Source organism: Odocoileus virginianus, chromosome 18, assembly GCF_023699985.2.
Source record: "Odocoileus virginianus isolate 20LAN1187 ecotype Illinois chromosome 18, Ovbor_1.2, whole genome shotgun sequence".
In the NCBI taxonomy this organism is placed as follows: domain Eukaryota; kingdom Metazoa; phylum Chordata; class Mammalia; order Artiodactyla; family Cervidae; genus Odocoileus; species Odocoileus virginianus.
In genome coordinates this window covers 10,976,319-10,999,552 of record NC_069691.1, presented here as the reverse complement: position 1 = coordinate 10,999,552, position 23,234 = coordinate 10,976,319, and the positions used below count along the sequence as shown (strand labels likewise).

Genomic DNA, 23,234 nt, shown 5'->3' with positions numbered 1-23,234 from the left:
TTTTGTTTTAGCAGTGATGTGAGGAGTGTGCACATGTGGTTTCTGAGGACTGGGAAGGATGGTTTCTATACAAACATGCTTTTATTGTTTATTTTTTTCAATAATTGTCATTTCCTTTATAGTCACTCAGACCAGCTTCCTTCTTTCATTTGCAAATTTTCTCATATAATTAGTCAAGCTGTTCTTTTTGAGTCTATACTTTTAACATTTGTTTCTACTCTGACTATTGCAGATCAGATCCCTATTTATTATTTCTTACTTGGATCATTGCCCTGGCCTTGTAACTCCTCAGTCTCTTCCAAACTATTCTACATCTTACTGCCAGATTAATCTTTTAAAAACTCTGTTCTGATTTATCATTCTTCTATTCAAAAGCCTTCAGTAATTCTCTCTTGCCAGCCAAAAGTGTTCATGTTCATTTGCAAGGCATTCGAGGCACTCCATGACCTGATTCCAACCCAAATTTCCAGCCTAATCTCCCACTGCTGTCCTTTACATAACTTGTACTCCAGCCAAACTGAACCACTTACCATTTCTCAAATGTGCACTTGTTCCTGCCTCCTTACCTTTTGCTCTCTTTAAAATGATTTCCTTCAGCTTATAATTTCCTCTGTGTCCATTGTGCCTGTCAAAACTCTGCCATCCCTCAATAATCACATCGAATACCTCCATAACATCATTTCTCATCTCCTCAACAAGAAAGAATACCAGTAATACTCTGCACATAACTCCCTTTCGGCAATGACTTGTAGGGGATTTGGTGTCAGATAACTGAGTGTTGAGTCTGGATTTTGACTTTTATTACCATTGTGCGGTCTTGGTGCAAATCATTTTTTTTTTCAATGTTCAGTTTTCTTTAATGACCCCCATTCTCCCCGAAGGGCAGGTGCAGGCGGCTGGGCGGTGGCAAGAGGTGTTCACTTGAAGATCTTGCCCTGATTGAAGGCTTTGCCCACATGCTGGAAAGCCCCTTCCCAGCAAAGTACTCTCGAACCAGAGTCTGGGTCTCCTCACTGCTGGGATCCAGTTTCTGCCATGTGTATGACTCGTAGTCCACCTGCCAATCTGGACTCAGCGGAAAAGCAAGCTCCTGGCCTCGAAAGACCCAGACACCAGAAATGGAACTGCTATTGTTGGTTCCAAAGAGAATGACACTGGCAAAGGCATTCTTCCTCAGTTTGTCCAATCGCTGGAACATTCCAGTGATGAGGTTGCAACTCATGAAGGTCTGGGTGAGCTCTTCAGGGAAGCGATACTCAGAGTACCACAGGGACCAGCCATCCTTATCAAAGTGATCCCAAAAGTACGGCAGCGCCACGGAGAGAGTATCCTCGTTGGAGTACTTGCGCTAAAATTCATCCAACACAAAGGTACTCTTGGGCAGATGGGCAAAGGGATCCTTGGCCTTCGGCTCGGCAGCCAGCGCCTGCTCACATTCATCCAGCTTCTCTTCAGGAGCAGGGGCGGCCGCCTTCTTCTCCTCTTTGCCCTTCTTCCGCTCCGCCTGGGGCTTCGGCTTCTCTTCTCGAGAACCTTTCTTCTTCCATGGGGTGTACTTTTTAGGCTGGCTCTCTGCAAACTTTTTAGCATCAAACTGGGCCATTTTCTCACAGAGTTTCACCTCTCCCAAGACAGCCCGGAACTGGGGCTGGTTAATGCAGGTGAGGAACCAGCGGTTGGTGTTAGGGATGGCCTGGCAGAAAGAAGGCTCCAGAACCTGTTTATAAAGCCACAACAGGGTGCAGAAAACTGTGATGTCAGCCAGCGTCATGCGTTCGCCCACCAGAAAAGTCCTCGTCTTCAAGTGAGCATCCAGCAGCCCCAGAATTCGCCTCACCTCTTCCTTTGCATTCTCTGTGGCCTGCTTGTTGTGGTGCCTGATGCCCAGGGTAGGGACACCCAGGTGCTGGCTGGTGGCACTGCGTCGCTATCAGCAAAGCTCACCCACTGCGCCACCTGCGCTGCTGTCTGTACAGTACTTCCCCGCAGCTCCTCGTTGCTCACATAGTAGGCAATGGCGTTGCTCTCGAACACACAGAATCCATCGTCACCCTCAAAGGCTGGAACCTTGCCAGCAGGAAATTTACGGAGAAATTCGGGGGTGCGGTTGGTTTGGCCAAAATGGAAGTGGGGTGGTGCGGAGAGCACGCGGGCCTGAGCCCCGCTGTACTGAGCGGCAATGAGGGCCTTGAAGGCCCTCCGGTTTTCAGGGTACGTGTCCAGGGTCCCAGCCGCCGTGGTGATTCCGCAGAGAAAGGGGCACTGCAAATCATTTAAGCTCTCTTAGCCTCAACTTTTTTTCACATTAAATAAGAATGAGCGCTTATTCTGTATAATTCACAGAGTTATTTTGAATATCAAAAGGAACACATATATAAAAATTTTACAATATAGGTTTATCTCTTGTCTTATCTCAACTATATACTAAAGTTCCTATATCAAGGAAGGATGTTTCACTTATTTTGGGGGTTTTGTATATGCCATCAGGTACTCTATAAATGCTTATTAAATTAATAATTTTTAAAATATAATTTTCTTTGAAAAGAGAATATCAAGAGTTATCAATAAACATGTATCTCTTAGTGCAGTATTTCTCCTTTTAAGATTTTTTTCATAGTACACTTCCACTCTGTGATCTTAATGGGGCAAAATCATACCATGTATCCAAATCCAGTTAAAACTTCTCTCTGAAGGCTATGAAGAACAAAGTAGTTTGTTTCAGTGTGGAAATTTTCTGAAAGTTTCCGCATATAATTCTATAGTACAACAACTTTGGGAACTTTGATTTCATCATTCTTGTACCTCAAATAAAGCCAACACACACACTCACGTACTAACACACACACACACACACACACACACACACACACACACACAGAGAAGAAAAAGGTTTTAGGCAAATCAATTTCTTATGAATGAAGTGATTCTTCTTCTTTAATGCCCTGAACTCTCATGGAAGTACCAGAAACTATAGGGTAGATGTCTGGGACTTATATATAAATTGCATATAATTTGCACTTGCTCGCTTAGCTTCATCTGTGTTTTTGGTCAATTAAGATGATTGCCCAACTGAATTGTTACTCTTTATTTCTGTCTTCCTTTTCTTCTAATGTCATTGGCCCAGGTGCCCTGCCTCAGAACTCTTCAGCAGTCAGGAATGAATGAGACCCCTAGGGGAAGGAAATGCATAAAGACAGAGAAATATTGAAGAGACAACAGTTTAAGTGTGTGCAGCACAATGAGAGGGTGTCACTCAGAACAGAATGTTCATCTAGTAAAAAAGAAATCACTCTTGTTTGTTTCTGTGATTGTACCAATGAAGAACAAGCCAAGAAATCCACAATCCTCTCCTTGGTCTACAGAGAGAACTGGGGGTACATTACTTCTCCAGTGGGAAGGGAGTTTGTTTGGGTTGCTTAAGCAGCAGCATAGGATTAAGGAGTGACATAATCTCTTCTTGGAAGAATCTGGCTGAGTTTGGTGTCATTTTCGGAAAGTGAGGGTGATGCACCAAGAATGACAGATTGACCGGAAAGAGAACTATGTGGAAACCTCCTAACCTCCTTGAGTTTTATCCAAGGAGAAACTAGAGGGTGAAAGAATGCCTAGGCACTAATATGCAAGTTCCTGCTAATAATCCAGATCTGGAAAGAGGTGTGTGTCTGGAATACTTGAAATCAAATCTCTCTGATCCCATAAGGACTCTATATGTTTAATTGGAATCTTAAAATTGTCTCAAAGGTTCTTATATAGAATGTTCTATCTTGTTCTGAGTTGAGAGAGAAGAGAGTGCAGAACAAAGGATTATCAGAAGCTGTATTAAGTCAATGAAACACTGGAGTATTGCTTAGGTAAAAATGGGGCATAATTTGTTTATGAAATTTTCTTTAAAATGGCCCTTGCCATAGCCTCTGAGGACTCTAAGCTTGTGCAGTGTATGGCAGGATACAGGATCTAGCTTATGCCTCTGTGTTCTTTCAGTTCTCTGTGCTGACTGATAGGGTGGTGGTGCAGACAGGGTAATTCAATATCAAGGTTCTCCATTTTTCTCTGTCATACACCCTCATTTCTGGCTTTTCTGGGAAAGAGTGTTCTGCTCCTCTTTAATCTCCTGATTCCACTGAGTTTTCTTTCTTACTTTCCACATAGGTTTTTTCTTTTTTTTTTTCTTTTGCTGATGTTTCTCACAGCCATGTACATGACAACATGACAAAAGTCATATTTTTGACAAATTGATAAGTGATAGGAAGATTAACCTCCTGTCTTCAAAAGGCATAGGGACGGTTGATTTGCTTAAATCTTGCTCAAGGTAATAGAAGTTGAATCCCTGAAAGGACCAAGTTTCTTTTAAGAGGCCCACTAGAACTGGACATGGAACAATAGACTGGTTCCAAATTGGGAAAGGAGTACGTCAAGCCTGTATATTGTCACCCTGCTTATTTAATTTATATGCAGGGTACATCATGTGAAATGCTGGTCTGGATGAAGCACAAGCTAGGATCAGGATTGCCGGGAGAAATATCAATAACCTCAGATATGCAGATGACACCACCCTATGGCAGAAAGCAAAGAATAACTAAAGAGCCTCTTGATGAAAGTGAAAGAGGAGAGTGAAAAGTTTGGCTTAAAACTCAACATTCAAAAAACTAAGATCATGGCATCAGGTCCCATCAGTTCATGGCAAATAGATGGGGAAAAAATGGAAACAGTGAGAGACTTTATTTTCTTGGGCTCCAGAATCACACTGCAGATGGTGACTGCAGCCATGAAATTCAAAGATGCTTGCTCTTTGGAAGAAAAGCTATGACCAACCTAGACAGCATATTAAAAAGCAGAGACATTACTTTGCTGACAAAGGTCCATTTGGTCAAAGCTATGGTTTTTCCAGTGCTCATGTATGGATGTAAGAGCTGGACTATAAAGAAAATTGAGCACTGAAGAATTGATGCTTTTGAGCTGTGGTATTGGAGAAGACTCTTGAGAGTCTCTTGGACTCTAAGGAGATCCAACCAGTCAATCCTCAAGGAAATCAGTCCTGAATATTCATTGGAAGGACTGATGCTGAAGCTGAAACTCCAATAGTTTGGCTACCTGATACAAAGAACTGACTTCTTGGAAAACATCCTGAAGCTGGGAAATATTGAAGGCAGGAGGAGAAGAGGATGAGATGGTTGGATGGCATCACCGACTCGATGCACATAAGTTGTAGCAAGCTCTGGGAGTTGGTAATGGACAGGGAAGCGTAGCATGCTGTAGTCCATGGAGTCACAAAGAGTGGGACATGACTGAATGACTGAACTGAACTGAACTGTGCCCCACTGACCAAGACCATATTGGGGGCAAGGTTATGTTACATAAATGCACTTTCTCCCAACTTCTTGCCAGTGACTTTTTCTTTTTAAATGAATGGACTAGAAATGTTGGTTATAAAAAAGGCTGATAGAAAATGTTGATGATACCTTCCCTCCTAGAAAAGCTAGTGTGGCAACTTCAGGATTTGTAGGCAGGAATGTATTTTGAATTATAAGCAATTCAAGAAAGTGACCTGGAGAAAGGGCTGGAATGGGGGAAGAATGCTACTTTTAGCCATGATTTTTTTTCCTCTGTGTTCAGTTTACTTCTTTAATCCTTTGAGATGTCCTGAACCCTGAGCTCTGGTCCAGGGAGGCAGAACTGCACGCAAACCCCTCTTGGCCCTGGCACACGTGCACGGTTAACTAGAACACGTGGGCTCAGTTACTTGAATTGAAAACAGACCTGAATGAAGAGAGATCTGTTTTGTGTCCCGATGCCTCTGTGTCCAACAAGTTATCAGCAGGCCATGAGGGATGGAAAGGTCTTCCAGCAATCCGTGCTCATCATCACTGCCTAGTGATTTAATTCAGAGTTCAGATCGTAAATTGGACTTGATGTAAAACATCAGCCAGGGCTGAGCGTCTGCCTGGGTGTGCTGGGCTTGCCTCAGGCTGACCTAACGACAAAGCATGCTGTCACGTCTGGGTCATCGGCTGTCAGCGGACGGCTCCCCGTGGGAGATCCAGGTCGTGAGCGTTGCAATTGTCTAGACAGGAGGTGACAAACAACGTTGACCTTTGGGATGAGATTGATCTCCTTATTTTTTGACAGGAGGCCTTTCCAAAAGGGGTGGGGTCTCAGGAGGCACAGTCTAGAAGCTTCATCATCTGTGAGTGGAATCAAACCTGTGTATCCGCTCCACCCAGACTGCAATGCCAAAAAGAGTTTCTCAAGGGTGTATTTTTTTTTTTCTTTCTTCTTTTTTTTTTTTTTTGAGCTAAATGGTGATGCTATATTCACTGGGTTTCAAGAGTGTGAGGAAGGAAAAAGGGAAAAAGAACCTACTTTAATGCTGTGTCAGCTCTGAGGCATAGAGTATTTTGTTTAAACCCCTTAAGATGTTATGAGGTTTGTTATCTTCACATTAGAGAGGAAAATATATAGGCTCAGAGATGATCAGAACTTACTACCTAGGGCCATGTAGCAAGTAGTTTCCATGGCCCAGACTTGAAGTATGGTTCATTTTGATATTGTACAATGATACCTTTCCAGGATCTGGGTTTTCTATTTCAGTGGGAATAATATCAGCTACCTCTTGAATTCTGAGGGTTATCAAAATGTTAAAATAAGTTGAAAAACAGACTTTTGTTTCCTCTTAAAACATCTACTTTTGAGTACACTGAAGCTTGTCTCATTATCTTGCAGCTACCTCATTTCCCCTGGAAGAGAATAGAAATTGTTCAGTGAAAGAAGTGAAGGAGGGCCTTGGTTTAGACTAATGTGTCCTAAACATTCCATTGGTCACTAGTCCTGGGACATTCTCTGCACAAACACATTTGGGAAACTTGGCATAAATATTTCCTTCATGAAGAGCCATGTGATTAGATTTGCATTTTGTTGAAAACCAATCTTTTTCAAACTTAATTGATCATATAACTTTTTCCCCCTAAAAAACTGACTGATATCACATGGCCTAATATTCTGGGGAGTACAGTTTGCAGACAAGTTAAAGTTTAAACTGTAGTCATGTTTCCCTGAATCTAGACTCAGAAGCTTTATTAACTTAATCTATGTAACGAGGATAGAATTAATTATCTAGGTTTTTAAACACTTGCTGTGGCCAGTGTTCTGACCTATTAGCACATGCAAGGACAATCCCAAACATTTTGAGAACTCTTTGAATAATATTTTGAATATGGTGAAGATACTTCAAGTCTGAAAGAAATAAACAAGGCTGTATATACGGTCTTCTAAAGCGTATGGTATGTGTTTCCTTATACCCTTAAGCCTGAAATATTTGCAGAGACTATCTTTCAGAAATGCGTGATTATCAAGCACAAATATTTCAAATCCAAAGGCTGTTTACCATTTTGCAGATAAAAAAGGTCCCAAACCAAAATGTTTTTAGCCATTTGGCAAAGGCAAATGTGATTTTTCTCTATTCATCTTTCTTCTTTTTGTTTCTTTTCTCTTTCCTTTCTTCTTGTTATTTCTCCATTCTACCCCTTCCCTCTTTAGCTGTTGCATCTGCAGACTGGGAGAATGGATGTGATAATAATTCTTACATAGACAACTCTGTATACAAAAGTTTTCAGCCATCTTCAAGCTGAACTTCAGACTCTTACCTTAAAAAGAGATTCCCATTGAGATTAACCAGGGTTTGCAGGTTAATAAAAACCGTTCTGGTTGAAAATTAATTTGAGCCTTTATTTCATTCTGTGAACTATCAAATAAAATTAGGCCATTCTTCTAGTCATTTATTTTGGATTTCTTGGTATGTTTAATAATACACCAGAGATGCTTTTTATTTGATTTTTAAAAATAATTATATTTGTAAAGAAAAAGAAGTTTCAAAGCTATGGGGAATTATGTAAGTATATATACTATTTTAGTTCCTGCAAGGTATTTATTGATTCATTCTACAATAAAACATTTCACACAGAATGCCTGCTTAACGGGGAACAATATGTAGCCCAAGGATTTCCTTTAGATTTATTAGGAGACTGAAATTTTATTTTTATTTGCTCCGATAAACACGAAATCCAATCTCCCAGACCTTAAATCCAGCACTTAGAAGAGTAACTCCCTCCAAAGAGACTTTGAGACAGCTTAATTTCTCCAGTGGGAAGCTTTATATACGCGCCACCCAGGCATAACCTGGCATTTTGATAAGCTTGGTTGAAGATCCCAATTAAAAAATGTTTCACAAGCACAACCAGTAATGCACTCTTTAAAATATAAAGAGGAAACAAATTACCTACCTCTCGACTCCCTTACTCACTCTGAAAATGACTTACATACAAGACAGGGAACAAACCAAGTCATGAAGCAAGATTTGAAAGTTTGAACAGTATAGACACTTGACCTGCAAGGATTTTTCACATTTCTAAGTTGATTCCTTGGTTTGTACTATCAAAGCAGAACTCTAAAGTTAAGAAATAAAGCTTGATTCTGTTTTTTTTTCCTCTCCTTTGTCTCTTTTCAGCAGGTTATTTTCCTGTGTCATGAGTTAGTTTAAACAAGGATGCAGATTACTATTAAATGAACTAATCACAGCAGAGAGTGGCAAATAAAAGTTTAAAAATATTTGCCTTCCATGGTAAAACTCCTATTCCAGACTTCAGGCAGCTGAGATAAAATATTTGCTTTTATGGCGTTAAGAAGGAGAAAAAAGTGATGACCTCCAGAATGGTTTAGAGTATTTTCTGAAAAGTCTGCTCTTCACAGTCTAGTAAATGAAGTTCCAGTTGCTTTAGAATTAGGGAAAATTGATGGAGTACTGAAACTGAAGCACAAATGAGGACACACAGTAAAGATAGTTCTTAAGAGTGCAATCAGATTGTGTGTGTGTGTGTGTGTGTGTGTGTGTGCACGCTCAGTTGTGTCAGACTCTTTGCAACTCCATAGCATGCCAGGTTCCTCTGTCCATGAAATTTTCCAGGAAAGAATACTATGCTGCTGCTGCTCCTAAGTCACTTCAGTTGTGTCTGACCCTGTGTGACCCCATAGATGGCAGCCCACCAGGCTCCCCCATCCCTGGGATTCTCCAGGCAAGAACACTGGAGTGGGTTGCCACTTCCTTCTCCAATGCATGAAAGTGAAAAGTGAAATTGAAGTCGCTCAATCGTGTCCAATTCTTCGAGACCTCATGGACCTCAGCCTACCAGGCTCCTCCGTCCGTGGGATTTTCCAGGAAGAGTACTGGAGTGGGGTGCCGTTGCCTTCTCCACCAAGAATACTATGCCTGGGTTCATATCTGGTCTCGGACATCTACTAAACATGCAGAGCAAGTTTTTAAAAACCTACCTTGTTTTTCTCATTTGTAAAATGGGGTGAATAGTAAAAAATGCTCATCCCAAAGAGTTTTAGTGAGGCTTAGAGAATATGTGTATAGCCTGGCAGAGAAGGCTTTTGTAGATGATTTATTTATCTTACATTTTTAAGCACTCTTGATATCTACTGATACCTAGGTCTGTGATCTCTCTGGTTGCTACCACATATTTTGTGTCCCTGGATGGATGAATAAGGAGTGGGAATTACTGCCATGTCAGTTGACTTATGGAATCAGTTATACAATACAGTTTTAAATGAATGGCTATGGACTCTCTACTCTGCCGAGACTAGGACTAGAGAAGTGAAAATAGAAATAAGGTTCCTGTCTTTATTCATGAAGCTTATGTATATGTGAGTGCTCAGTCATGTCTGCCTCTTGCAACCACATGGACTATAGCCCACTAGTCTCCTCTGTCCATGGAATTTTCTAGGCAAAATACTGGAGTAGATTGCCATTTACTACTCCATCATAAAGTTTACTGGGAGGATAATAAGTAAACACACAAATAATTTACATGGTGCTTTGAAGCAAAGAAAACGGAGAAATGATTGGAACAGTTCATTTTAGATTACCTAGTCAAGAAAGACCTCTTTGAGGAATGTTATTTAAGCTAATATCTAACTTACAAAGCAATGTAATCGTCTGAAAAATCTGGGGAAGGGGGAGAGGGTAAATTAAATGTAAAGGCCTTGGGACAATAATTTGGGAGTTTGAGTGATAGAAAACAAGCATGGCTGGTGCAGCATGAGCAAGGAGGAGAGCGATAAGGAAAGTCAGGCAGATCCCAGCCTTCAGGTCAAGGTGAGAATTGCAGATTTTATTCTATAATGGTTCTAATCAAAGTACTGTGCTCCTCCACATGCAGAAGTGATATGGAGCTTCCTTAGAAAAGCTAAATGCTTCTGGCTCTTTGCTGCACAGTGGCAATAGTTTTACATTGTTCTCTTTCTATATATACACATTGGGGGTACAGTCAGCTACAAACAAAGAAGCGAAGCCTTTGCTTAATAAATAAACTGAAACTTTAAGAACATTCTAACCCCGGACCTTAACTGTATCAGAACCAGGCTTTAACCTGCTGTTTTGAACCTATGCCCACTTCTGATGAACACCCCAAACATGCCCCACTGAAGAGTCTAATATGTCCTTGGGTAAGAAAAGGGGAAATTGATTCAACTCTTTTTCTTACTCCTGTTAAGAAAAGAAATAAAGAATTCAGCTTCTGCATGCTCCCGCTAGTCAAGAAGCTTTTGTCCAGCTGTTCTTCATGTGGTTTATAAGACACAAAATATAGAGGCTTGTAGGATTTTCAGTTCTAACACTGTTATTGATTTTTTCGTACCATATCCAACTTCTACCAGGTTGACCGTCCATGATCTAACCCACTGAGAATTACTTAAATACGGCACTGAGTTTGATGTACTATCATTTTATGTCCTTCATGCATCTACATAAATCACCTGTATGGAAACAGAAACTTGCAGAAGAATCAAAGCAGGCGATAGTCCTTATACTGGTGGCAGGAGACCCTAATTCTAAACCCAGCTCTGTCCCCTCTATCTTCTGAGCATGTCATTTCAGTCTCTCTGGCTCTGCGCCCTTCCCCATCCTTCACTCACAGAAGGTGATAATTAGCTCAGCTCATCAAGAAGTTTCCTTTTTGGAGCCAGCATCTGTCCATAACAAAGCCAAAAAGAGGCAGAGACAAAAAGGGAGGGAGAAAAGGATTATCACTGTTACCTGACCTGCTCATTCTTTTAGTATCTCCTCAAAGGCACAAAGCTCAAAATGTGGTACCTCTGACATTATTCAGTAAGTGGAATATAAGTATTCTCTAGTGGTGAGCCTTCCCTTACACTTAAACACACACGGTGCAGGAGATAACTTAACTCCACCTCTGTAAAGAAACTTGCTGAAAGAATTCTCATATTTATGTGGGTGTCAGAGCTAGGAGCTCATTGCTTCCAAGTTGTGTGTCATCAAATTCAGTAAGCTTCCTCAATCAAATTTCTTTCTCTTTCTTCCCACTTCACATTTTCTTTCTCTTCCATGTATTTATTATTTTTAACAAACTTCTAATAATGACAGTGTACAGGTTCAGTTCAGTGGGTACCCAGCCATATTGATGGATGAATGTGATGAAGTTAATCACTGGAAGTGGAGGCTGGCTTAAGGATTTTATGATGCTGTGTTGAGACCCATCAGCTAGTCTGCATGTTCAGCCATGGCACAGAATGAAAATGCATTTGCCTGAAAAACATTCCTTTAGCCACAAGTAAGCCATTTTCTCTCCTACAACTCGTCACTACAGTTCATGACACAAGTTGTATCTTTAGCAGTGATTTTAAGGTGGTCAATTTTATAGTCAGTGTCCACTCTGTTTCTTGATGTTTTAAACCAGGTCAAGCCACCCATGTACCATGCGCCATCTGACTCAGGCAAACAGACCTGCTACTAAGAGAGTTACTCAGGACTGCCCTCTTCCTGTTTTTGACTTGCTCACATGGTTTTCACCTTCCTAGTCCCATGTTTGGATGACTTCAGAGTCTCTGTCCAGTCAGAGACCCAGTGCTTGGCATCATGTGGTGTGAGTAGAGGAGGATATCAGGTATATTCATACAGTAGGGACACTGATTTTCCAACTTGAAAATGAAAATAATTCCTTGTGCTGTCTAGTTACTCTGCTCCACATTGGTATTTTTTTCCTAAATTTATTTTTAATTGGAGGATAATTGCTCTATAATATTGTGCTGGCTTCTGCCACACAGCAACGTGAATCAGCCATAACTACACGTGTGCCCCCTCCCTCCTCAACCTCCTCCCCACCGCCTCCCAGGCCCACCTCTGCGTTGTCACAGAGCCCCAGGTTGAGTTCCCTGTGCCCATATAGCAGCTTTCCACGCGCTATCTATTTTACACGTGGCAGTGTATATGTGTCAGGGCTACGCTGTCAGTTCGTCCCACCCTCTCCTTCCCCCACTGTGTTCAAAGTCTGTTTTTTTTTTTTGTCTTTGTCTCTATTTCTGCCCTGCAAATATGTTCATCAGTACCCTTTTCTAGATTCCATATATATGCATTAATATATGAGATTTGTTTTTCTCTTTCTAACTTACTTCACTTTGTATAACAGATTCTTGGTTCATCCACCTCACTAGAACTGACTCAAATGCAGTCCTTTTTTTGACTGAGTAATATTCCACTGTATGTATATATCACAACTTCTTTATATATTCATCTGCTGATGGACATCTATGTTGCTTCCATGTCCTAACTATTGTAAATAGTGCTGCTATGAATATGGGGGTACCTGTGTCTTTTTCAATTATGGTTTTCTCAGGGTATAAGCCCAGTAGTGGGCTTTCTGGGTCACTGATATTTTTTAAAGAGAGGTTTATAAGAAGAGAAGCTATTAATATTGGGTCATTTTTGTAATAAATTCCTCTGTTAGTGCATTGAGCTTGAGCATGAAAACAACTCTCTAAAACATGATACAAAACTGTTTCTCATATCTCATTCCCTGAGACCTGAACGTTTCTAGTGAAATGACTCTTTTATTATTATCTCCCTATATTTACCTGCCATACTCTTCAGCAGATGAATTTTTTTCCAGTTTAGTATTACTGTTATTATTTTCAACTATATAACACGCCAGAAAGAACAATACAAAATATTCACAAATAAGAGAAAACAGAGGGATTGGAGAATCAACTTGATTTTCATTATGGCTAAAGGCAGTGAAATAATAAAGAGACACTGAATAAAACAAATCTAAAAAATTTATGAATATCTACAGGACCTTTTTTGCTGGTGGAGGTATAAAACCTTAAACAGTTCGTTTCCTGACTAAAATCATCATGAAAATGCTTGTGATCTGCCTATAGAAGGCTTTTTTTTTTCATACTTAAGAGCTACAATTATTTAAGATAACAGAAATGGGCTACAGCTATTTGTGACATAAATGAACTTAAAAATCTTCAAGGATAGAAGGAATTTGGGGGTCACATGTACATATATATATTTTACATACAATGTTGTTAAAATGTGTAAAAGGATGTGCCCCAAATAGGGTTGATAAGACTGTATTGGGTATGGTCTCTAACTAGATTAGAGTCCCTTTAGCATATGTTTTATTAGTAAGAATGCATTCATTCATCATTTGTTCTTTAAGTACGCTGGGTATCATGAGGTGCTAGATTTCCCCCTTCAGAACCGAAACTTTCAACTCACCACTTGCCCCAAGTTTTGGCTGCTAATAGCTTACAGTTGAGGGCTTCTTCAGATCTTGTCCTTGGCTGAAGGAAGCTGCCTTGCCCTGAATTAATCCCCAACCCCTCCCTAGGTGCAACCCATTTACTGTGACTGGACCATGTCAAACTATGAGGCTGAGCCCTGTTCTGTCTGTATCAGGAGCCTCTCTGAAGGTCCATGCTAGCTCAACTGCATCTGGGGGTTCAATTCATCCCTCTCTCTATTTCTGTTCCCCTCACCCTATTACACATTTTACCCAAGACCACTCCCTATTAATTTCCTGAGCACACATCTCTGACTCAGAGCCTGTTTCCAAGAGAAAAATGACAGAAGATTTTCATGAAATACTTTTGAGCGCCTTTCATGTGCCAAGCATGGGTCATGTGGCACACAGGGAGTGTGGAATAAGAGAGAAAATTACTTGTTCTCGTATATCTTGCATTCTAGTGGCAGTAGGGGGCAGGAGGGTGGTGGTGGTGGTGGAGGCTGACAGTTAACTAAAAAAAAAGTCAGATTGTGATAAATGCTATCAAGGATGTAAAACAAGACAGGGTGTTTGAGATGGTTGCTGGTGTGTGAGTGTGTGTGTGTGTGTGTGTGTGTGTGTGTGCGTGCGTGCGCACATATGTCCAGGAAACCCCATTTTGAAGAAATGATACTTCTGCTGCTCTCAGCAGCAGAATAATAATTCTGAATAATGAGAAGGAGCTTAAGTTCTGTTCATTCGTTCAGTCATGTCCCACTCTTTGCGACCCCATGGACTGCAGCATGCCAGACCTCTCTGTCGATCACCAACTCCCAGACCTTGCTCAAACTCATGTGCATCGAGTCGATGATGCCATCTAACCATCTCATCCTCTGTCACCCCCTTCTCCTCCTGCCTTCAATCTTACTCAGCATCAGGATGTTTTCCAAGAAGTCAGCTCTTTGCATCAGTTGGCCAAAGTATTGGAGCTTCAGCTTCAGCATCACTCCTTCCAGTGAATATTCAGGACTGATTTCCTTGAGGATGGACTGGTTGGATCTCCTTCAAGTCAAAGTTTCTCTCAAGAATTTTCTCCAATACCACAGTTCCAAAACATAAATTTTTGGCGCTCAACTTTCTTTATGGTCCAGCTCTCACATCTGTACATGACTACTGGAAAAACCATAGCTTTGACTAGACAGGCCTTTGTTGGCAAAGTAATGTCTCAGCTTTTTAATATGCTGTCTTGGTTGGTCACAGCTTTTCTTCCAAAGAGCAAGCGTCTTTAAATTTCATGGCTGCAGTCACTATCTGCAGTGATTTTGGAGTCCAAGAAAATTAAGTCTCTCAGTGTTTCCACTCTTTCCCCATCTATTTGCCATGAAGTAATGGGACCAGATACCATGATCTTAATTTTTTGAATGTTGAGTTTTAAGCCAGCTTTTTCACTCTCCTCTTTCACTTTCATTAAGAGTCTCCTCAGTTCCTCTTCACTTTCTGCCATAAGAGTGGTGTCATCTGCATATGTGAGGTTATTGATATTTCTCCCAGCAATCTTGATACCAACTTGTGCTTCATCCAGCCTGGTATTCCATATGATAGTACTCTGAATAGAAGTTAAATAAGCAGAGTAACAATATACAGCGTTGACATGCTCCTTTCCCAATTTGGAACCAGTCTGTTGTTCCATGTCCAGTTCTAACTGTTGCTTCTTGACTTGCATGCAGATTTCTCAGGAGGCAGATCAGGTGGTCTACTATTCCCATCTCTTTAAGAATTTTCCACAGTTTGTTGTGATCCACACAGTCAAAGGCTTTGATGTAGTCAATAAAGCAGAAATAGATGTTTTTCTGGAACTCTCTTGCTTTTTCGATGATCCAACGGATGTTGGCATTTTGATATCTGGTTCCTCTGCCTCTTCCAAATGCAGCTTGAACATCTGAAAATTCTTGATTCACATACTGTTGAAGCCTCTCGAGAATTTTGAGCATTGTTTTGCTAGCCTGTGAGATGAACGCAATTGTGTGATAGATTGAACATTCTTTGGCATTGCCTTTCTTTGGGATTGGAATGAAAACTGACCTTTTACAGTCCTGTGGCCACGGCTGAGTTTTCCAAATTCACTGGCATATTGAGTGCAGCACTTTCACAGCATTGTCTTTTAGGATTTGAAATAGCTCTACTGGAATTCCATCACCTCCACCAGCTTTTTTTGTAGTGATGCTTCCTAAGGCTCACTTGACTTCGTATTCCAGGATGTCTGGCTCTAGGTGATGATCACACTATCGTGGTTATCTGGGCCATTGAGATCTTTTTTTGTATAGTTCTGTATATTCTTGCCACCTTTTCTTAATATCCTCTGCTTCTGTTAAGTCCATACCATTTCTCTCTCTTATTGTGCCCATCTTTGCAAGTTCCCTTGGTATCTCTAATTTCTTGTAGAGATCTCCAGTCTTTCCTCTATTTCTTTGCACTGATCACTGAGGAAGGCTTTCTTATCTCTCCTTGCTATTCTTTGGAACTCTGCATTCAGAGGGTTATATCCTTCCTTTTCTGCTTTGCCTTTAGTTTCTCTTCTTTTCTCAGCTATTTGTAAGGCCTCTTCAGACAGCCATTTTGCCTTTTTGTATTTCTTTTTTGTTGGGGATGTTCTCTTTCACTGCCTTCTATACAATGTCATGAACCTCCACCCATAGTTCTTCAGGCACTCTATCAGATCTAATTCCTTGAATCTATTTGTCACTTCCACTGTATAGTCATAGGGGATTTGATTTAGGTCATACCTGAAAGGTCTAGTGGTTTTTCTCTCTTTCTTCAATTTAAGTCTGAATTTTGCAATAAGGAATTAATGATCTGAGCCATAGTCAGCTCCTGGTCTTGTTTTTTCTGAATGTATAGAGCTTCTCCATCTTTGGCTGTGAAGAATATAATCAATCTGATTTCGATGTTGACCATCTGGTGATGTCCATGTGTAGAGTTGTCTCTTAGTCATCTCCTAAGGAGCTTAGAGAGCCTAAGAAACAACGTTCGAAGCAGGTACAAAAGGGTCTTTGGAGATCCACACTATCATTAGTAATGGGGGTAAGTGAAGAAAATGTTCTGGGATTGCTCATATTTCTGACTTTACTCCTTTTTCTCTGGGTCACAACATTCTAGATCCCTTAGCTCGACTTCTATCCTTAAGCCAGCTTGTTCTGTCCTCAGAGGATCATGCTTGAGGTTCCCTCTGCTCAGATTCTCTTCTACCATTTCTCTTCAAGTGGCTGTCTCTTCCTTTCATGCTCAAATGAAGCCACCTCCAAGAAGCCTTCCTTGATCACCCCATTTATTGGCCCTCACAACACCTTGCTTACTTTATTTTAAATAAAATTTATTATTATTTTTCTTTTTATCTTTAAATTGAGTAATAATTAGTATACAATATTTCAGGTGTATAATGTAGTGGTTTAATATTTTTATATATTATGAAATGATCACCTCAGTAAGAGGATTTATCATCCATCACAAAACTCAGTTGTTACAGTACTATTGACTATATCCCCTTTTTATATTATATCCTCATGGCTTATCTATATTATAGCTGGAAGTTTGTACCTCTTAATCCCCTTCACTTATTTCATCCATCTTTCCACCTCTCTCCCCTTTGGGAACCACCTATTTGGTCTCTGTATCTGTGAGTTTGTTTCCGTTGTGTTTTCTTGTTCATTTGTTTTGTTTTTTAGAGTCCACATATAAGTAAAAGTATGCATATTTATTTTTCTCTGTCTGATTTATTTCAGTTAACATAATACCCTCCAGTTTCATCCAGGCAAACCCACAGCTAACATCATACTCAATGGTAAAAAGTGTTTCCTCTTTCTAGAAACAAGCCGAGGATGCCCATTCTTGTCGTTTTTGTTGACTAGGACTTCACAGCAGTTAGGCAAGAAAAAGAAGTAAAAGCCATTCAAATTGAAAAGGGAAAAGTAAAACTGTTGCTATTAGCAGATAGCATAATACTATATATAGAAAATTCCATCCAGACTTCACAAAAGAACAGTTAGAACTAATAAATGAATTCAGTAAAGTTTTGAGATATACAGTTTATTTACAGAAATCTGCTATATTTGTATAGACTAATAATGAGCTATCAGAAAGGGAAATGAACAAAACAATGGGATTTACAGTTTATCAAAAATAATAAAACACCTAAGAATAAGTTTAACCATCTAAAATCCATTAGGCATTAATGACAGAATTGAAGAAGACACAAATGGATGGAAAGATGTATACCATGCTTGTAGGTTGGAAGAATCATCATTAAAATGTCTGTATTACACAAAGAAATCTATGGATTCATTTAACCCCAATCAGAATTCCAATGGCATTTTTTTTTCACAATACAAAATAATTCTGAGAATCACAAGAGACCCTAAATAGCCAAAACTTTTTCATCTCATGCATGAGATAAAGACTGCGATTCTGATTCCTGAGTTTATTTACAAATAGAGGCTCAAAAGATAGGACTGATGGTGTTTCCAGTCTGTTTCCTTGTGGAAGACTGTCATGTTGCTGAAAGGTGAAATGGCAGGGCAAATTTAATGGAAGAATGTTGCTTTGACATCTTTCTCAGGCAGTAACTACCTGTCAGCCTGTGGTATGAAGAAGGTAGGGCTCATGAAGCAGCCGTGGTCCTGGGGACGGGAGTTTCAAGGTTTCAGCAGACACATGTTGCTGTTGCCTTCTATTATTTCATCTTCTTTGCATGACAGCATATGACATCACTACACATTTATGGAAAGAATAACAACAGAAAAAGAGCAAGTTTCCTGCTGCTGCTGCTGAGTCGCTTCAGTCGTGTCGAACTCTGCGACCCCATAGATGGAAGCCCACCAGGCTCCTCCATCCCTGGCATTCTCCAGGCAAGAACACTGGAGTAGGTTGCCATTTCCTTCTCCAGTGCATACATGCTAAGTCACTTCAGTCGTGCCCGACTCTGTGCAACCCTATGGACAGCAGCCCACAAGGCTCCTCTGTCCGTGGGATTCTCCAGGCAAGACTGTCTCTCTTTTTGGAATTTTTAACTTTATTATCACAAATATAACTTTACAGAAAAGAAATATCATAAACTTTAACTCACAGAAAGGTAGAGTGGCATAGAGCTTTAGAGCTTTCACTGTGATGGATCTATCACTGTTAACCCACTCTGCTTCCTCTCAACATGGGGGATTAGAGTTCTCTATACGATTGAGTCTGGGCTTGCTTGGGCCAGTGGGAAATAAGTGCAAGTAAAACATGGATGTTCCTGGACAGAAGCTTTCCAAAGCTGTTGGGACTTCACTTTGTTCTCTTTTCCCTCAATCCTAGGCCAGGGTGCCAAGGGTGTCGCTTCATTTACCTGTGTCGCAGAATAAAGACGATGCAGAGGAGAGCCACAGCTGACTCTGACGATCATGTTGCAAGAATAAGGAAACATCCTTTGTGGTAAGCCGCTGAGATTTGGGGAGTTAGGTGTTAATGTAACATAACTGAGAGCATCTTGACAGATACAGAAATATATGAGCTTTGCAATAGCTAAGAGTGAGCTTAAGTCTCTTAATGATCATGATAATCGTAATACTTATACTAACAGTTAACTTGAATTGGCACTATCTATGTGCCAGGCATTGTCTTCAGTACTTTCCTTTCAACAGTCATTTGATGGAATAGGTATTATTAACATAATGTATGTCTTATAGATGAGAAAACTGAGGCAGAGAGTTTAAGTGATTTGCCAAAGGTTGTACACCTAGTGAGCGACAGAGCTAGGATTTGGTCTTGGTCATGATCGAGGCCAGAGTCCTGGGTTTTCACAAAGTTTCCCAAGTTGTCTTCTTCACTGTTACAATTATCAAACTTTTCATCTGTAAAATGGGGCAAGCAGTACCAACTTTCACATCACTTTTCCTCCACTTGTTGATGTTTTAAGGAAAGACCCAGAAGGAGGAAAGGCTTTCTGGTTTCTACTCTGCTTCCCAGGATAATGCAGACAGAATCTGAAAACAGATCCCAGAAGGTGGTTGGCTGTGGGACATTTAAACTTATGGTATTAATAATTTACCCTTGTTTGACCTCTTTTGGCCATATACCCAAGCAAGGATTCGGTACGATCTAATCAAACATGGGGCACGCTGTGATCAGTCACAGTGGGTCCCTGATGGCCATGGTAAGATGAAACACTGGGACAGGGGCTGGTCCCACAGTTCACTTGTGACAAGGCCTTGAGAAAAGTACCATGATCTCAGTATTGCAATGGCTGGGTGTGAGGGGACCAAAGAAACTTTTCTCCCCTACGGTCTGAATGAAAGCCCTCCAGAAAATCCAACAGAGACCCTTGCTTGGTTGTTTCATGAATCTGTAAGTAGACTGGAAAATGTCATAACAAACCACAAATGACCACAGAAATAACTGGGCGCAGCTTTTGTCCAGATTGTTTAGCTATCATCTGTTCTTATTGCAACAGTCTGAAAAATACACCACACTTGGAATTTTTAAAGCCCCAGGGAGAGAATTGAGAGGCCACTGTTTTTTGCCCCTGGTAACCTTATTGTCCTTCATTTCTAACAGCATCTTTCCTCATAAAACTGCCCATTTCCTTGCTTCTCTTTTGTGGAATTTCTATGTATATATGGGGATTTGATCTACCTACAGGATAACTGCATTGTTCCTTTCTAGCAGGAGTTTATAATAATAGCTTTATTATTAATCCCACTTATTTCAGAATTTTTAGGAATAATGTATTATTAGATTATGTTCAAAGTAAATAAAATTATACACCTACCTGAAAAATATCAAGCGCAAGGGTGTATGCATGTGTGCTTCCCTTTCACGTGTATGCGCATGAAGGGGAAAGAGAGAAAATGAGAGAGAGGAGAAAAAAATGTAGGTGTAAGATTAACTGACCCTTTTATCCCAATAACTTTAATATAAATATCCTTCCAAATTAATATTCATCCCAGTTCTTTGGCGGAAGTGTGTGTTTGTGTGTGTGTCTATGTGCTCAGTCATGCCTGACTTACTCTGTGACCCCAAGGACTGTCGCCCACCAGACTCCTCTGTCCATGGAATTTTCCAGGCAAGAATACTAGAGTGGATTGCCATTTCCTCCTCCAGGGGATCTTTCTGACCCAGGAAGTACCATGTCACAGACAAATGATAATAAATAAAGGAAGGGAGCACTCAGAATGATGGAGGCATTTGGGGAAATGTTTCCAATTTTCTTCCAGATAGTGAAACAGATGGTGATTGTTCTTGATGCTTTTATGCTTCTTCCTCTCTTTTTTTTTCTGTTCCTTCCTCTTCGGCTTCTTTATCTTCTTCTTAATTCTTTTTTACATAGTAAAATATACATAAATTTACTATTTTAAGTGTACAGTTCAGTGACATTAAGCACACTCACATTTCTGCACAACCATCATCATGCATCTCCAGGACTTTTTTTCATCTTGCAGTCTTGGACCTGTACCGGTTAAATGACAACTCTACATTTCTTCCCCGTAAACCCCTGGGGGGTTACCAATTTTCTCTATGAATTTAACTCTTCCAGCACCTCATATGAGTGAAATCACATTGTATTTGTCCTTTTATGGCTGGCTTATTTCACTTAGTGTAATGTCTTTAAGGTCCATCCATGATGCAGCATGTCTTAGAACTTCTTTTTTAAAGGCTGAATAGTATTTTGTGGTATGCAGGTATGTTCCACATCCTGTTTATCCTTTCATCTGTGGTTGGATACTTATGTTGCTTCTACCTATTGGCTATTGTGAATAATGCTACTATGAATATAGGTGTATAAATAATTGTTTGAGTCCCTGCTGTCAGTTCTTTTGTGTATATGCTCAGAAGTGGAGATACTGGTAATTCTGTTTAATTTTTTTTTTTAAAGAAATTGCTGTACCAGTTTTCATATTAGCTGCACCATTTTATATTGCTACCCATTGCACAAAAAAGTTTCATTTTCTCCACATCCTTGAAACTGCTTGTTATTTTCTATTTTTTAAAAATCACAGTCATCCTAATGGGTATGAAGTGGTATCTCACTGTGATTTTGATTTCAAGTTCCCTAATGTGTTGAATATGTTTTTATGTGATTACTGCCTATTTGTATAGATACTTTGGAGAAATGTCTTTTCAAGTCCTTTCCCATTTTCAAATAGGTTTGTTGTTGTGTTGTTGAATTGTTGGACTTTAAAAATATATTCTGGTTATTAACCCCTTTTCAGATATATGATTTGCAAATATTTTCTTCTATTCTGTGTTTGCCTATTCACTCTGTTGATAGTATCATTCTTGTACAAAAGTTTTAAATTTTGATGTGTCCATTTATCTATTTTTTCTTATGTTACTTGTACTTTTGGTGTCACAGTCAAGAAATCATTGCCAAACCCAATAGCATGAAGCTTTGACATGTTTTCTTCCAAGAGCTTTATGATTTTAGCTCTTACTTTTAGGTCTTTGGGCCGTTTTGAACTAATGTTTGTATCACTTTCTTTTTTTAAAGCAGAAAGAGTACTACATTTTATAGATGTAACTTCCTCTGTGTAAGTTTGTCTGGCATTGTGTGGGACCCCAATACATGAAACATGATTCTGACCTCAGGAGTTTAAAAGACAAGCAGGAAGATGACTTAAAAGGGAGGAAGAAATAAGCTAACTTTCCTCTGGGTTCTTATAGTAATGTGGGAACTTCAGGTTTTGTAGTATACTTTGTGCAAATCATAGGTCAAAGATGGCACAGGCCGAGGAGGAAGGGCAAGATAAACTGACAAGATGTGACGGATGACAGGGCCCAAGTCCCTCTGTGTAGAAGGGACTGCTTATTGGGGTTTATCTCTTCTGGCTTTAGCACTGCAACCGTACCTGTCCATTAGCCCTGTCCTGTTCAAGCACCATCCAATAAAACCTGAAGGGGCTATTTTAATTCCAGCTTTTATAAAGTGACAAGAAAAGACTTGTTGAGAAGGCGAGCACAGACATTCACACTGATAATTTCAGAGCAGATCATTTCTTACTAAGAGTGGCTGAGGAAAGTGCGTTTACATGACCTCTGTCTGGATCCTTTTGTGGAGGTCCTTGTTCCATGTAGGTCCTCCATTTGTTTCTCGGTTCTGATACTGTCGCTGCTCTGGCTCAGAACAGCTGTACTCATCCATTACAGAGAATTCTCAGTTTCCACCTTGACATTTAACGAATGAACATTTTGTCATATCACATGAACTCTTTTCATCTTATCCATAATTCTCTTTATTCTCACAAACGGTTTGTGTATTTATTGTACCTCTAAGTGTAAACTCCATGAAGACAGGGGCTTATTTCTCTGCTCTATCTAGCACTTAGAACTGTATCTGGCACATGGTGGGTACTCAGTAAGTATGTCTTGAATGGATGAATGTATAAATGCTGCTGCTAAGTCCGCCTCTGTGCGACCCCATAGACGGCAGCCCACCAGGCTCCTCCGTCTCTGGGATTCTCCAGGCAAGAATACTGGAGTGGGTTGCCATTTCCTTTTCCGAATGTATGAATAAGATTGAGCTATTTTTTGTTCCTGTTTGGTATTGCACATTTTTGTACAAATTAGCATTTCTGAGTGTGCAGCGTTATTCTAAGTGTGTACTTGCAAATGCTTCTAAAAATGTGTTCTTCTGTGTGTCCCTCT

General features: G+C 40.1%; 1 pseudogene; it reads right to left on the bottom strand.

Annotated features, from left to right (window-relative positions):
- Positions 1–830: 830 nt before the first annotated feature.
- Positions 831–22,731, bottom strand: LOC110140985 (elongation factor 1-gamma pseudogene; annotated as a pseudogene).
- Between the last annotated feature and the right edge of the window lie 503 nt (positions 22,732–23,234).